General features: G+C 43.0%; 1 protein-coding gene across 3 annotated transcripts in view; it reads right to left on the bottom strand.

The window, feature by feature from the left end:
• Window positions 1-14,057, bottom strand: part of LOC123388103 (conserved oligomeric Golgi complex subunit 2-like) — a 31,700-nt gene extending 17,643 nt beyond the window's left edge. For 2 of the 3 annotated variants that reach the window (XR_006602648.1, XM_045067203.1), the window contains exon 1: window positions 13,930-14,057. The gene's annotated coding sequence lies outside the window, so the exon portion shown is untranslated. The remainder of the gene's footprint in view (window positions 1-13,929) is intronic. The other variant, XR_006602653.1, reaches the window with a different exon arrangement.
• Window positions 14,058-15,766: the final 1,709 nt, after the last annotated feature.

The following is a 15,766-nucleotide window of genomic DNA, read 5'->3' as shown; positions in this document are numbered from 1 at the left end:
GAAAAGACAACCCACAGAATGGGAGAGATTATCTGCAAATCATTTGTCTGACAAGGACCTAATAACCAGAATATGCAAATATACTCTTAGAACTCAACAACAAAAAGACAAATAACCTAATTTAAAAACAAGCCAAAGACTTTTGAATAGACATTTCTCCAAAGATGATACACAGACAGTCAAGAGCACATGTCGGGATGTTTGACATCCTTAGTCATTGGGGAAATGCGAATCAAAAGCACATGCAGATGCCACATCACACCCACTAGGACAACTATGGTAAAATAAGAAAAAGAAAAAAAAAAGGAAGAAGAAAAGTGCTGGCAAGAAGGCGGAGAAGCTGGAACCTTCCTGTATTGTCGGTGAGAATGTAAAATAGTGTGGCTAAGGCAGCAAACAGCTCGGTAGCTCCTCAAGAAGTTACACACGTACAATTACCCAGCAGTTCTACGTCTAGGGCTATAACACCAACAGAACTGACAACAGATGTTCCTGCCACAACCTGTACATGAATGTGCACAGCAGCGCTGCTCGTAACAGCCAAATGAGTATATACCCAACGTCCATCAACTGATGAATGGATACATAAAATGTGGAAGAGCCTCTTACACAACCATAAAAAGGAATAAACTGTTACATGCTACAACACGAGTGAAGTCTGAAAACATTCTACTCTCAGGTTAAAGGAAGCCAGACACAAAAGGTCACGTGTTATACATTCCACTGATATGAGATGTTCCAGAAAAGGCAAATCCATAAAAACAGAAAGTAGATTCATGATTGCCAGGGAATAAGGGGAGGGGAGAATTGGAACTAAGAGGTTTATTTTCCGGGTGATGGAAGCATTCTGGAATTAGATAGAAGTGACGTATGTACCATATACACAGTAAATATACTAAAAACCAGAGAAGAGTACAATTTAAAATGGCAACTATTATGCTTTGTGAATTACATTTTGATGAAAAATGAAACAACTTAAATATCAACAAGTTAAATGCTAGGATACATTAAAAAAAATCCAAAGTAACACTAATCACAGGAACAATGGAGTAGCTACATGAATTTCAGACAAAGCAGATTTCAGAGAAGGAAAATTATCAGGCATAAAGAGCAGCATTACATAATGATAAAGAAATCGACTGACCAAGAAGACACAATTATCCTTAACGTATGTGTGCCTGATCAACACAGGTGAGACACAACCTAACAGAACTGCAGGGAGAAATAAACAATTCCATTATCACAGCTGGTGACTTCAACACTTCTCCATCAGTAATGGGCCGATCCAGCAGCAGGGCAACAAGGATCTGACAGATGTGGACATTCAGTCCAGACATGGCACACTCAACACCACCATCAATTACCGTACAACAGACGTACACAGACAATTTTGCCCAGTAATAGTGCAACACACATTCTTCTTAAGCTCATATGGAACACTCATCAAGACAGAATAATTCTTGGCCACAAAACACAACAAATTTTTAAAAATAAAAATTATACCAAGTATGTTCTCAGACCGCAATGGAATTAAAAATCAGTAACAGAAGATAGCTGAAGAAGTCCAAAATACATGGAGATTAAATGACATACTTCTAAATGACAGGAGACCAGTCTCAACAAAATACAATGTAGCAAAATGTGTGGAATGCTGCTTAAAGGGAAAATACAGTACTGAATGCAAATATTAGAAAAAAAAAGATTAAAGTCAATAATCTAAGCTTCCATTTTAGGCAACAACAACAAAATCAAATCTAAAGTAAGGAGGGGCTCCTGGGTGGTTCAGTTGGTTAATCATCTGCCTTTGGCTCAGGACATGGTCCTAGGATCCTGGGACAGAGCCCTGCATCAGAGCTTCCTGCTCAGGGAGGCTGCTTCTCCCTCTCCCATTCCTCCTGCCTATATTCCCTCTCTCACTGACTCTCTCTGTGTCAAATAAAATCATAAAAAAAAACCCTAAAGGAAGTAGGAAAAAATAAAAATTAGAGCAGAAATTAATGTAATTAAAACCAGGAATTTTTTTTTTAAATCAATAAACCCCAAGTCTGTTTCTTTGAAAACATCAATAAAACAGATACACCCTTAGCCAGGCAAACAAAGAAAAAAAGGTAGAAGACATAAATTACTAATATCAGATGAAAGAAGGGAGGGCTACTGCTAACAATCCCAATCACTGTAAATTCAACCAAACATTTATGGAATACTACACAATTCTCTAAAATCTCTTCCAGAAAGTAAAACTACAAGGAATACTTCCTAAATCATTCTAGGAGATCATTATTACCCTGACACCAAAACCAATACTACAAGAAAAGAAACTACAAACTAGTATCTCTCATGAACACAGACACAAAAATCTTCAACAAAAATTAGCAAATAAAAGCAAACACTATATTAAAAAATTATACACCAGGATCATGTAGGATTTATTCCAGGTATGCAACATTAGAAAATGTTCAACATTAGAAAATTAATGTGATCCATCATATCAACAGAAAAAAAAATCACATGATCATATCAATGAAGGGAGGAAAAAAACACTTAACAAAATCCACACTTCTTCATTATTAACCCTCAGGAAACGAGGAATAGGACTTCCTCAACTTGATAAAGAATGTCTCCAAAAATCCACAGCTAACATGATATTAATACTGAGAAAATAGAAGACAGGGAATCAAGGCAAGGATGTCCCTCCTACTACTACTATTCAATATTATACTGGAAGGCCAAATTAATGAAATAAGGTAAGAAAAGGAAACAAAAGGTATACAACCTGGGAAAGAATAAAACTTTGTTCACAGATGACATGACTGTCTACAGAAAATACAAAGACTTCACACCCCACACCCACACCCTCCTGAAACTAGTCAAGTGATTATAGCAAGACTGAGTGATACACAGTTAAAATACAGAAGTCAATTGCTTTCCAATGATGTATCAGACAAAGGGCCAGTATTCAAAATTTATTAAGAATTGATCAAACTCAACATCCAAAAAACAAAAAAATCCAGTCAAGAAATGGACAGAATACATGAACAGACCAAAGAAGACATCCAAATGGCCAACAGACACATGAAAAAGGGCTCCACATCACTCAGCATCAGGGAAATACAAATCAAAACCACAATGAGACACCACCTTACATCAGTCAAAATGGCTAAAATTAACAAGTCCAGAAACAACAGATGTTGGCGAGGATGTGGAGAAAGGGGAATCCTCCTACACTGTTGGTGGGAATGCAACTCTGGAAAACAGTATGGAGGCTCCTCAAAAAGTTAAAAATGTAACAACCCAACGACTTAGCAATTGCCCTATTAGATGTTTATCCAAAGTACACAAAGTGATTTGAAGGGGCAAAAGCACCCCAATGTTTATAGTCAAACTATTGAAAGAGCCCAGATGTCCATCAACAGATGAATGGATAAAGAATATGTGGTGTACACACACACACACACACACACACACACACACATTACTCAGCCATCAAAAAGAACAAAATCTTGCCATTTGCAAGAACATGGATGGAACTAGAGGAAGCCAAATACCATATAGTTTCAGTCACATGTGGAACTTAAGAAACAACAGATGAATATAGGAAAGGGAAGGAAAAATAGAAACAGACAGGGAGGCAAATCACAAGAGACTTAACTACAGGAAACAAAGTGAGGGTTACTGGAGAGGGGAAAGTTGGGGTATCTGGGTGAGGGGTATTAAGGAGGGCACTTGTTGGGATGAGCTCTGGGTGTTGTATGCAACCAATGAATCACGAAATTCTAACCATGAAACTAAAAGTACACTATATGTTAACAAGATTGAATTTTAATTAAAAAATTTAAAAAGTCAATTGCTTTCATATATACCAGCAATGTACAAGTGGAATTTGAAGTTAAAAACACAAGACCATTTACATTAGCATACCAAAAAAAATTAATACTTAGGTGCAAATCTAACGAAATATGCACAAGATCTATGTGAGAAAAAGTATAAAATTCTGATGAAAGACAATAAGCAAGGTAAGATGTGAAGTGGAAAGAAAGTCCATAATCTTGGGTAAGAACACTCAATACTGTTAAGAGGTCAGTTCTTCCCAAACTGATCGACAGACTCAATGCAATCCCAATCAAAATGCCAGGAAGTTATTCTGTGGATACCAACATGTTGACTCTAAAATTGGATGGAAAACTGGAAAACCAAGAGTCGCAGAGTAGTCAACAAAATATTAAAGAGGGGGAAAAAAAGGAAATTGAGGATTGCCACCACCCAATCTCAAGACTTACTATTAAAGCTATAGTGATTAAGACAGAAGGTGCCTGGCAAAAGAGACAGGTGCTTGGAACAGAGTGGAGAGCCCAGAAAAACATCCACACACACAGGCAAAGGCAACTCAATGGCAAGGACAGTCTTCAACAAATGGAACAGAACAATGGGACATTGATAAGAAAAAACAAACAAATGAAAAGAATAAAAACAAACTTTTCACACCTTTCACAACACCTAAACGTAAAATGCAAAACTTCTTAAAGATGACACAAGAAAAAATGTAGGGATCCTTGGATTTGGCAATGACTTTTCAGATATAAAACCAAAAGCATGATCTACGAAAGAAAAAATTGATGAGAGAGACTTTGCTAAAATTAAACTTCTCTGTAAGACACTGTTAAGAGAATGAAAAGACGGGACACCTGGGTGGTTCAGTTGGTTAAGCAGCTGCCTTCGGCTCAGGTCATGATCCCAGCGTCCTGGGATCGAGTCCCACATCGGGATCCTTGCTCCGCAGGGAGCCTGCTTCTCCCTCTGACTCTGCCTTCCACTCTGACTGCCTGTGCTCGCTCTCACTCGCTCTCTCTGACAAATAAATAAATAAAATCTTAAAGGAAAAAATATAGAGAGAGAATGAAAAGACCAGTCACAGAGTAAATATCTGCAAAACACATCCATGGTAAAGGACTTAAAATAAGAAATATAATATAAAGATGTCTTAGTAGCAACAAGAAATCAAACCTAATTTAAAAATGTGAAAAGAGCGGTGGCTGGGAAACCCAGTCAGTTAAGCATCTGCCTTTAGCTCAGGTCCTGGGACTGAACCCCACACTGGGCCCCCGGCTCAGCAAGGAGCCTGCTTTTTTCCCCTCTCCCGCTGCCTGCTGCTACCTCTCCGTGTGCTTGTGCTGTTAATAAATAAATAGAATCTTTAAAAAAGAAAAAAAGGATCTGAAAAGATGCTCAACTTTGCATGTCACTAAGAAATTGCAAATTTAAACAAGGTACTATTACATATCACGTAGAATATAAAAAATCCAAAGCACTAGTAATACCAAATGCTAGCAAGGATGTGGGACAACTGAACTCTCATTCACTGTTTGGTCAGAATGCAAAATGGGAGGCACTGTGTGAGACAGCTTGGCAGTTTCTCACAGAACTAAACACATTCTCACTATAAGATCAGTAATTGTGCTCCTTTGTATTTACCCCAAAGAGCTTTAAACCAGTGTCCACACAAAAACCTGCACACGGATGTTTACAGCAGCTTTATTCTCTGAAGTGCCAAAACTTGGAAGCAATCCAAATCTCCAGTAGGTGAACAGTTACACTGTGCCACACCCACACAATGGATTATTCGACAATTAAAAGATGAATTATTAAGCCACAAGACTTCAAAGAACCTTAAATGCATATTGCTAAGTGAAAGACCAGTCTCAAAGGCTAAATACTATATGATTCCAACTCTATGGCATTCTGGAAAAGGTAAAAATTAACCAACATTTTTATTTTTATTTATTTTTTAGGTCATCTCTATACCCAATGTGGTGGCTAGAACTCAAAACCCCGAGATCAAGAGTCAGATGCCCTAGCAACTAAGCCAGCCAGGTGCCTCTGAAAAGGTAAAACTCTAGACAGTAAAAAGATCCCGGGCTGAGGGGTGAGGGAGCAGGGTGCAGAGAGAGGAGAAGAAACAAATAGATGAGGTACAGGGGTTTTCAAGGCAATGAAACTAGGCTGTAAGATACCAACAGTAGGTAAATAACATTATACATTTGTCAAAACCCACAGAACTATAGAAAGAGGAGTGAACCCTAATGTAAACCATGGATTTTAATTAATACTGTATCAATGCTGGTTCATCAGTTGTAACACATGTACCACAACAATGTAATACATTAATAATAGGAGATAGTGAAGTTAGAAGAAAAATATCTTCTCTTTGTACTCAGGGGTATTTCCTATCTGAACCCAGTTAAAGTACAAATCCCCCAAAAGGCCAGAAGTTGAGAGATCACAAGAGGTGTTGGAACACAGGAAAATAAATGAGCAAACCAGACAAGCTGCAGGTAATTAAGAACCATTGACCATGAGAGAAGCAGTGACATCACTCAAAATTAAAACCAAGTAGAGTTTAAAAGTTTAGCTACTTTACTAACTAGCTGCAATCAGGGATGGCAAACAAAGACTAATTCAAAGTAACCTGGGAATTAATCATTTAAAACTTACCAATAATCTGAAATTAGTAGCTTTAATGCTATGAAAATTACATGGAATTTGGAAAGATTGAAGTTCTCTAAGCTGCCAAGAAGTAAAACACTCCTTTCCAGATACATGGACTTATAAAATCACTATATACTATCTCCATGAGAAGCAGAATCCCCCAGAACCATCACTCTGTAATGATGAGAAGTACTAAGAGGGCATATGAAATTTATGAGCTCTGCCCTGAAACATGTCCCATTTCATCAAGACAAAAAACCAAAATAGTTAAGCACTAATCTGCACACTACATAGGGGTTGAAAGACATAGAAAGTTTATGTGAGCTCACGTATGTGTGTGTTTCCAACCATTCTTGAAAACAATGGGCAACAGAGATGAATAAATGTCCCTGTATATCCCATAAATATTCCTCAAATATTTATCATGCAACTCCAGCTCTGCTCTAAGACCTGGGGACACAGTCATGAAAAGAAAAGACAAGGTCTCTGCTTTTAAGGAGCAGATATTCTAATGCAGAAATGAGAAAATAAATATGTAAACAAACATTAATGAACAGTGATCAAATAGTGATTAATGCATAGTGATCACAGCTAAAAAGAAAACAGGACACAGTAAAGGTCTGAGTGAAAAATGGGATGTATTTTAACTTGGATGAACCAGGAAATATAGAACAATGAGTTGAGATCCAAATGACACAAAGGAGCTAGCCACAGGAAGTGTGGGAAGAGTGTTCCTGCCCAAGGTATCAGCATGTATACAAAAATGTCCTTGGAGCTCTTCCCTCCAGCCCCTGCTCTCAAATCTCTGACCCAGCTAGGTGGGGACATAATGTAGGACTTGTGTCTCCCAAAACTCATTCTAAATCTTTGTTCGGCAACTAAATTATTCAAGCTTGAGAAATTAAAAACATATGCTAACAAGATCTTCCTACCATCTACAGAGAGATCATCTTAAAAGCATCATGAAATAGTATCACTGAAATTCTAAAAAACTTCTGTTCTAACATTTTAATCAATTTTATATCAAACTCCTTTGTTGAATTTATATACCCATTTGACATATTTATGAAGAGACAAAAAAAAAAAACAAAACCCTACATTCCGTAAATGTATTTATCCATCTAACAAATATTTGAGTACCTAATTACACTCTGTTCCAGCTGATTTCTTCTCTCTATCTCTTTTTTCCCCTCAATTTAACACCAATCATAATCTATGTAGGCTTTTAGTTCGCTTTTCAAAATTAATTTCTTGAGCTATTTAAAGGAATTATCCAGTGCTAGAGTTCTCAACACTGGTCACACATTAGAATCACTTAAGGAACTTTTTTTTTTTTTAAGATTTTATTTATTTATTTGACACAGAGAGAGAGATCACAAGTAGGCAGAGAGGGAGGGAATCATGCTCCATGCTGAGCAGAGTGTCCCATGCACGGCTCGATCCCAGGACCCTGAGACCATGACCTGAGCTGAAGGCAGAAGCTTAACCCTCTGAGCCACTAAGGCACCCCCTCACCTGAGGAACTTAAAAACAAAAAGCCCAAAGGGCACCTGGCTCGTTCAGTCACTGGAGCGTGCAGGTCTTGATCTCAGGGTTGTGAGTTCAAGTTCCATGTTGGGTATAGAGATTACTTAAAAAAAAAAAAAAAAGAAAGAAAGAGCCCAAGCCCCAGTTTGTGATTAATTTGTTTAAATGTTTCAAGAAATTTGATGCTAAATGTTGTAAGACTAGTTAAATAACAAAAAGATATATTTACATAATACTTCTTGCTCTCAAATTCTGAACAAAGAACTTACTAATAATCAATAACTTAGTAGGCCAACATTTTATTTAAATAAGTTTTATAGTACTACAAAGGGTGAATTAGAAAATCAAAAGCAAGGAGAAATGGGCATGGTGTGAACATGGGGAAGCAAGAGAAAGCAAGCAAGTATGTGACCGGGAAGCGAATGCTTAGCTCTGAGATCCTTCTCCGAGAGAAGGACAGATTAAAACCTAAAAAGAAAGAAAAGAAGGATCCCATGCACTCAAGGAAAGAGAAGTCCCCCAACATCCCTTCTGCTTTTTCCAATATAAACACACAGCTGGGCCGACTTACCACATCCTGGTTGGTACCGACTTTATCAACTTTTCTAGTTAGGCCAAACTTGACCGGTCAATGATGGACGGGCTGTGTGCCAAGTGTACCAGTTGTACAACTGACTGTGTAATGGCTGAAACTGAGAAACCGGGGTGAAAGTATCAAGAGGCTCTAAGGATTGTGAAAGAGCCAAGATTCAAACGATTACCACATACACACAAGACAAACTGCAGATGACTGCTCAGTACGGAAGTAATTCAGAGTGTTACACTGTGGCATCAGCTGACCCAGACCCAGAAGATTGCTGGAGTTCCCATCATGGACATCTCTAACCATATAGACGACACTGAGCGAATGCCAGATGATGACAGAGCCCCTCACTCCTATGTCTTAATAGAGTTCCTCAGCTCTTCTTTACCAACTTTTCCTGTTGCCAGTTCATACAAGCAATTCTCCTTACCCAGTTCCTCTGTTCTGAGCTATGGCTAAAGACACTTTTTAATGTTTTGAAACTGATTATCTTGTCTTGTACCATTTTACTTTTTGTTGCATCTTTTTATAAATCAGATGACCGCTCACAAGACCAAAAAAAAAGGAATGGAAAGGAAAGATCAAAAGGGAGGACAACAACAACAAAAAAACAGTTATTTTTTGCCGGGAACCCTTCTTACAAGTGCCAATCAGATAAACTTTATCTGATGTTACATCGTCACAACTCCTCATCAGGGAAAGTAGTTCACATAAGAAAATTTCTCTATAAAATGAGTTCCAGGCTTACATTCCATATTTGGCTAATTAGAATTTCATTACGATGTCTGTCTCAAACTGATGCGGAAGAGAATGGAATCTTGTCATCAAGACGTGACATCAAACTAAGAACCCACAGGGTAAACACTCAGCTCCTGTGATACAAAGACAGCTCCTGGGGATGGGCGACCCTGCGCAACAGTGGCTGACCTGCGGGCCTGCGGCTATCTGCCATCTGTCACTCTTCCCTCTGTCAGCTGCTATCTCCAGCCGCCGTCAACAAAGTCCACCTCAAACAGCCATCACTTCCCTCTGGTCCTGTTTACCGTAGCTAAGCTCCAGGCCAGGCATCCAGATCACCAGCCCTGTGGGAACTTCTTCTAAGGTAAGAGGTGGCCCTATTGGTGAAATGCAGGTGCCAAGGCATACGGACATTGGGCCATCTTCTGCGCTATTCTTAATGTTCTGATTGTCCCACTTCCCTCAGTTCCCACCTGTGGCCTCTGGAAAGGAACATATTACAGTAGGATTTCCAAGAACTGATGCATGGGGGTCAGGAGATCTGGCCTGTGATTGGCCCCAACTAGCTGTGTGGCTTTAAAGGAAGTCATCACACCTCAGGCCTCAGTTTCCTTATCTGCAAGCCAGGATGGACTAGAGTCTTTTCAGAGGAGCCGGCAAAGATCACATAGATAAGCACCACCTCATTATATTAACAAGCAAACAGAAGGCCGGAGGCAAGTGATTTGCCCCAAGCCAGACATAAGCAGGCAGAGAGCAGAGCCGAGGATGGGACCCACATCTGCAGGTCACAGCTAATCAGCCAGCACAGTACAAACAGATCTGAGCAGCTGCTCATTCTTCCCCTTTTCCGTTTTGTCCATCAGAATGCATGCTCCCTGCAAACAAGGATACACAGGACCTGCTTCCTGTGTCAAAATTCCCAGTTCACCCAATTAGAACAGGGAGGAGCCTCAAGGACTTACCCCCCCCACCCACACACACACGGCTCTTTTACCTATGGAACATGAGGGTACATACATTCACCGTCCAGAGGGCTCCTGCCTTCACTTCTCATGGAAAAGGTCATCATGTGCCTACCCGGGGTGCCAACGAAGCCACAGGTTCCAGAGAGGAACTGACACAGAGAAGTTCAAAGGAGGCAGATGGCTCAGTGCAGAAACAAACTGTCTACCAAGGAAAACTACCCCATGGGGGACTGATTCTCTTTGAAATACATTCGAGTGCGTGGGAAAATGGTTTTTCAAGAGCTGGTTGACTGACCAGTCACCTGGTACATACAAGATGACATCCGCCTTCTGACAAGAGTGGCTTGCCTGCAGTGTAGACCAGGGGCCAGAAAGACAAGGAAGGCGCATGGAGACTGGGTGAGAAGCTTCTACAGTGTGATGGCAAGGGCGCACTGCAAAGGTACGAGAAGAGATGGAAAGAAGTATATGGACTCAAGAGGTTTAGGAAGCGAAATCCACAGGACTTGGTGTGACAGACTAGATTTTGGAAAGGTGACAGAGTAGGAGTTGACTTCTGGTTTCCCGACTTCAGGCTAAACGGATCAAGTGTTTACTGAGAGAGGCAATAGAATAAGAAAGGTGGTTTTCAGTGGAGGAGGGTGCTCATGAATTCCGTCTTGAACCTGATGAGTCTGAGGGGCCACAGACACATCCGAGAAGAAAGGTCAGCAAGTCCGATACACAGAACTGGTGCTCAGGAGGTGTGTGGGCCAGAGACAGGAATCTGCCTGACCTGCTGATAGGTGGTCATGAAGCTGCACAAAAGGTCATCTAGGGAAATAAAGGAACACGGGGCTGAGCCCATAATCAGCATTCAGTGGCTACCAGGAGCATGACTTTGCACAGGAGACACATCAGAGAGGTAGAAGAAAGACAGGAAGCAATGCAGAGCATTTGGTCTACTGCGATGTCGAGTAAGGAGACAGAGAAAGGTCAGGTGCGCTGACTTAGAAACAGTTTTGGTAAGAACTCTTTAGTGGAACGACAGGGCCTGAAGGGTGGAAGGTGGGAAAGTCAAGTCAACCCCTGAGCACTGGCTCTGATGCGTGACAGTGACAGGGCAATACCTAGAGGTGGGGCAGTCAAGTGGGAGAGGATCAAACAGGAGTGCGTGATGGGAAGGAGTGCAGGGGAGAGGATCCTCGCAGGCTCCTGGAAGGGCGGGAGGGCATGGACTCCTAGCCAGAGTGGAGACTGAACCTGAGGAGGAAGGAGAGCCCCTCCCTGTACCAGGCGAGGAGGAGAAGGGGACAAATATAAGAATGGGATCATGATCAGCAGGATGGAGGAGGTCCCATGGGATGGCTGCTAATTTTTCTGTACAACTGGAGATGAAGTCATATGTTGAGATGGAAGAGGAAGGCTACATGTAATGTCAATAGCACACCCATGTAAATGGTCTAATTAATCTGTTATGCCACTTTCTCCCCCTACTACCAATACCTTATGTCCTGCTCATCTATTAGTTGGCTGTCAACCCAAAGGATTTTCATATTTCTAAGCTGACAAAGTATGATGTTGCCAGAGCCTCTGCCCCAGGTGACCCTTCCCCATCTGCCATTCCTGCACTTTGATCACCTACCTCTTTTGCATACCTTTCCCCTTCTATTTCTCATTAGATCTCATAAACATGACTTTTTAAGTAGTCTCCTGCCACCAGTCAGCTCGAACTCAACAGATATGACCATGCAACTTCCTGCTGTAAACCTGACTGCAGCTCTACCGTGAAGACTGCATCAATGTGGACCCCTCAATGTATGCAGTGTCCAAGGTGCAACCCGCAGCCCCACCCCATCTCCCTTTCTACCATCCCAGTCTCATTCCAAAATGTGCCAAACAAGACACCTATGTAGAAATACAACCCCGACAGTAAGCTCTCCACTCATTTCTGCCTCGGAACTGTAACTTAACAAAACATCTCTCTGACGGAAACACAAATTGCAAATAACCTTTATCTCCAGCTTCCACATAGAAGATCAATAACCACTTTACACAGAACAGCTGTTCCATGTATTTTCCTTCTATGTATGAAGGGGTCACGTTCATTAACACTACAAATTGTACATTATATTCAGAAATTTCAGAGCCTTGAAAGAATATGGAATTGCTGGCATTCTAGCCACTTTCCCAGTTTGCTCTCTTCCTACCTCTAAGTACTACTTTAGAACTGTTATTTTGAGATTTCTATTTTCCGAAGCTGCTTTGACCAAAGGCAGTCTGTCAGCTCAGAGTGAGAAAGATGGCGGGGCGAGGAAGTGTGAGAAAATGCTAGTGTTAGGCCCAAAGAAAGCCTGACGAAGTCCAAAGACAGACAAGCTAAAGAGACTTCCGTGCTTTGAGATTCTTTAAGTCTGTGTGTGTGCCTTTTCTTCTTCCAATGACCTCTATCCTCATCACGTGTCCTTTGTTAACAAAAGGTTTCTGGATCAGAGAATTCACTCTGTGCTCTCCTTCAGACACTCCATTCAATTTACACCTTTTATTACAGTGGCTTAACATCACCATACAAGAACAAGAGTACAATATACCTTCGTCTAGGCATCCCTACATATTAAAAATGATATGGCCACACCGCAGAGGATCCAGACATAAGCACTTTTAAAGCCAGAGTTTGGGAGATGTGATCTGAATGCAAGTATCAAAAAGGAACTAGCTGGTTAACCCAAAAAAGAAAAAAAAAATATTATGACTTGAAGCCATAAAAAAGTAAGAAATTCAAACTCTTTTCAGAATTTTAGGTACCTACAGAGCCAAAACTTTTTAACACTGAAACCAGCTACTAAATCCCAATCCTTAGAAATTAAACATATACATTTTGATAGTTTAAGTACAGACCCAAGGGGATACAGAAAACAGATAAAGCTCCTCCTGGCTCTGATTCAAACCTTGGGACATTTTCAAGGCTATGTCTGATGAACCTTTCCTGTCAGTAAAGTCTTTTCAGTTTAAATTTCTATTCTGTAAGTTTATATCCTACAGTTATCTGCTGCCAGCTTCAGGCTGACCTCACCAAGAGAAGTAGGGCAACTTTAGAAAAGGAGCTTGGTATGCTTGTAGTAATGGACCAGAACCAGTAAGGACAGTACAGTCTTTCAGATTTCTCATTCCGGGAGCGTAAGACGAAAGTCAGGCATAAACGTTAGGTTAAGTGCCTTTTTGACCCAATTCCTGGTAAGTACGTGCGTTCAGAGATGTGTTCAACACACAGTCGCTGAGCTTCTAGGCACCAAGGCACTGGGAGGCTTCTGTCAGGCCGGGGGAGCGGCGGTCTGAATGTGCCGCACGGTACCAGAGGCGGGTCCTACGGGTTCGGGGCTTTTACGTTTAGCTCAAAACCACTTGCCCTGAACTTTCAGGCCTTTTCATTCAATGTGCACGATTTCACAGGAGTGCTTTCTCCAAGCTGCACCTAGCCCACCCGAGGCCAAGAGACTCACTGCGAAGTGCAGTGAGGTCCCCGCCGAGGACCCGTCCGGGGCGGGGACGGCCCAGGAAGCCCGCAGGAGAAGCCCGAGGAGAGGCCCCGGAGGGCCAAGGAGGGCAGGCCACCCACGGCCCGGCTCCGGGGAGCAGAGCCCAGGCGCGCACCTTCATGAACTCGTCCTTGTCGAAGCAGAGCGTGCGGGCCCCTTGGGCAGGTTCATCCTACTTCTCTCCCGCCGCCTCTCTCAGCACCGACACTCGAGCGAGGAGGAAAGGTAGGAGGCTGCGCTCCCCCCGACGCTACGGGTGAAGCCACAGCGTTACCACCGCACAGAAGGCACCCGCTTCCTCCAACATGGCAGCGCCCGCTCCACGGCCAATGAAAGAGGACGCCGCAGGCCCGCCTCCGCCTGCCTCCGCCCAGAGAGGCGCGGGGACGGCTGCCGCCGAGCCAGCAGGTGATGCTGCCCCCGTGCGGCGGAGGGCGACACTACAACCTCGCGTACGTTTCTGCGGGGCAGCCCCGCCGCTGGTGATGCCGGGTGAGCGGGAGAGGGGAGGGCGGGGAGGGTCAGGGGCGCTCCCTCTCCACCTCGCCCTTTCCCTCGGAAAATCGGCCTGCGAGCCTCTTCCAAGACCTTCTCCCGAGATTGTCCCGCAGGAAGCATAGCCGTGGCGGGATGCTGGCCCTTTACTTCTGTGGCCGGTTGTCCAGAGTTGGGGGCGCGTCCCCCGGTGTCAGGCGTCCGGTCCCCTGTGCGCCGCCGCTGCAGCCGCCTGGGCGCGGAGGCCTCTGTGGGAACCCGGCTTCCGCCCTTAGCCCTGGCATCCACCCGCGAGCATGGCTTCTCCCCCGCGGAGCTTGGTTCCAGCGATCTGTAGGGAGGAAGGTGGTCAGCTGGCAGCCTCGGGTTGTCTGGGCAGCTCCCAGCTCCACTTTGGCTCAGCTGCGGGGCGGCCACAAGTTTGAGTTCTCAGAGCTCTTAAAGAATCACCTCGCTACTGGCCGGCCGACAAAACGCAGCCGACAAGTAGATGTGCGAGCATGTTTATGTCCAGTCAGCTCTAGAATGGGCGGAATGGTGTGTTTTGTGGCTAGCGTTGGTTCGATCGCCACACCTGCCCCCAATTTCCGAGACCCCCTCCTCCTCCTGCCATCCACCCCACATTTATTTTGAGATTTTTCTTTCCTCTTCCCTTGCTCTTTCTCCCACTGTACTCCCCTTTAGTGGGAATGTCACGGTCAAATGATGATTCATTTCTCTTTTTTTTCTCCGTGAGACTCTGACAGCTCAAACCACAGATCTTACGCGCGCCCTTCAGGCTGCAGCTTTGCTGTAATAGCCCAGGCCTGGGCTGCCCCTCCCAATGCTGTGATCTCCCAGAGATAGCACATGCAGTCCTTAGAAAAGGATGGGACACAGCAAGACAACGGCTTACAGTGAGTCTTGCATTCGAGTCACTCCAAACGGGAAACTGGTCACTTTTTTTTTTTTTTAAAACGTGAGTACAGGGACGCCTGGGTGGCTCACTTGGTTAAGCAGCTGCCTTCGGCTCAGGTCATGATACCAACGTCCTCGGAGTTCCACATCGGGCTCCTTGCTCAGCAGGGAGCCTGTTTCTCCCTCTGCCTCTGCCTGCCATTCTGTCTGCTTGTGCTCGCTCCCCCCCTCTGATAAATAAATTTTAAAAAATCTTTAAAACGTGAGTACAGAATCTGAAAGCAGTGGGCCTGGCAAGGCCTTGTTGAGGAAAACATTCCCAGTCAATATCCAGAGACTATGACAGGTAGGATGAGAGCTGGAATCTTATTTGGAGAATCAGAATAAATTGCCAGGGGAGCAACTATGAAAGTGCATTCTATGCCCTGTTGTGGTCATTTGGATATAGGGAATGAAAGCCTCATTATTTGGTCTTTGTTTATTTACTCTTATTATGAAAATTCTCAAGCATACACCAAAGTGTGTAGAGCAGAAGGATCCCGGCCCTTCCGAGTACTTAT

This window comes from Mustela putorius, unplaced genomic scaffold (genome assembly GCF_011764305.1).
Source record: "Mustela putorius furo isolate JIRA1106 unplaced genomic scaffold, ASM1176430v1.1 tig00003875_pilon_pilon_pilon, whole genome shotgun sequence".
NCBI classification, from domain to species: Eukaryota; Metazoa; Chordata; class Mammalia; order Carnivora; family Mustelidae; genus Mustela; species Mustela putorius.
This window is presented reverse-complemented; position numbering and strand designations above follow the sequence as displayed.